This window comes from Austrofundulus limnaeus, unplaced genomic scaffold (assembly GCF_001266775.1).
Source record: "Austrofundulus limnaeus strain Quisiro unplaced genomic scaffold, Austrofundulus_limnaeus-1.0 Scaffold487, whole genome shotgun sequence".
Taxonomy (NCBI): Eukaryota; Metazoa; Chordata; class Actinopteri; order Cyprinodontiformes; family Rivulidae; genus Austrofundulus; species Austrofundulus limnaeus.
In genome coordinates, this window is record NW_013952889.1 from 392,629 (window position 1) to 394,136 (window position 1,508).

General features: G+C 35.1%; 1 protein-coding gene across 1 annotated transcript in view; it reads right to left on the minus strand.

The window, feature by feature from the left end:
- Nucleotides 1–1,508, minus strand: part of mfn2 (mitofusin 2) — a gene marked incomplete at its 5' end in the record, with an annotated part of 55,604 nt that overhangs the window by 10,936 nt on the left and 43,160 nt on the right.

Genomic DNA, 1,508 nt, shown 5'->3' on the forward strand with positions numbered 1-1,508 from the left:
CTTTTGTACAAAGTATTAGATAAATTTCAGTAAGCGTGTTCAATACTTTTTCCCTGTGCCATTCCACATTATTACAAATAACTTCATTTATGGTTTGATTTCTTTGTATGTATGGATCACTTGGGTTGTTACCGACATCTGGTGAAAATTTCACGTCATTAGCACCTCTAGTAATATATTTACTGAGAAAAATGTTGACGTGTTCAATACTTATTTTACCCGCTGTATTTCAAAAAAGACAAAGCTGGTTTCTTCACTATTAAGCATTCATTGTTTACGAAAAGAGTTCCCTTCAATCTGATGATCTCACACTGTTGGATTTGAATAAAGTATTGATCAGCACAGCTGATCTGGTGATCCAACAGGTAAAAACAGTATCAACCCTGCTGTCTGCCATCTTGTTTCTTCTGCAGCGGCAATGTACTGAGGTCTTATGCTCACTGAGTCCAWGATTTAGTTGAGGTCATGGAAACAACTTCATGTAGATGTGATACCTGCTCAGTGTCTCCAAAACRCATTTAAACTTTTTAAAACTTGAACACACAACACACATGTTGTCATGCTACAGCCCTGAACTTTCTGGTATTTTACTGATCTCTTCTGTGACATGTTACAGTGTAGTGCAGGGCTATTCAACTTGCGGTCCGCAGGCCACATCCGGCCTGCGAGTGACCAAAGTTCAGTCGCTAATTGGTTCATTCATCTCTTAAGCCCAAACCCCGGGTTTTCCACTGTAATTACTGTAAGTTCTTTTAGTTAAACATAGACATGTTTGGTATCTACAGAAACTTCAGAATCAGAATCTTGTCTAGAAGCTGGTAAAAACCATTTCAATGAAAACTCAAGACAGTGAAAATTACAAGCAGTTGAAGATAAAACTATGAAAGTAAAACTAAAATTTGGCAAGTAAGAGATGTCAAAATATTATTTGTGGTAAATAAGAGGCATAACGTGTTATTCTTTTATTATCATTACTTTTAATTATCAGTCAGATATTAGCATAAAAATGTAAAATCTCTAAATATCGGTATCATTTTTTTAATTCTGATAACAAAAACCCGATAAATTCACGCCTGGATTTGACCAAAATGTGCTAATAAAGGCTTGTGGTCCAGAGACATTCACCGGTGCGCAGATGATGACATCATCAAACCAGATTATCTCAGGGAGACCATGAGCCAAACTATTGTTTGAGACAAAATGTTACAAATAAATATGGCACTTTTCCCCTAACTTCAGTTAAATGTTTTTTTTATTTTGTACAGACAATGTTTACTTATGGAATGCATCCAGTGGGTTATCACCGTAAAAGCAGGTATGATGTCCCTGACAGGAGATATGTGATGTCAACTTAATATCRGTTTGTAATATCAGCTAATATCATAATTGGAAATTAAGTGTTGAACAATATWGGCAAAAAATCAACATCAAACATCTCTACTTTTACTACTTAGGGTTCTATGTTTTAACCATGATTAAATGCAGCAAAATAAACTATTTCAAAGATA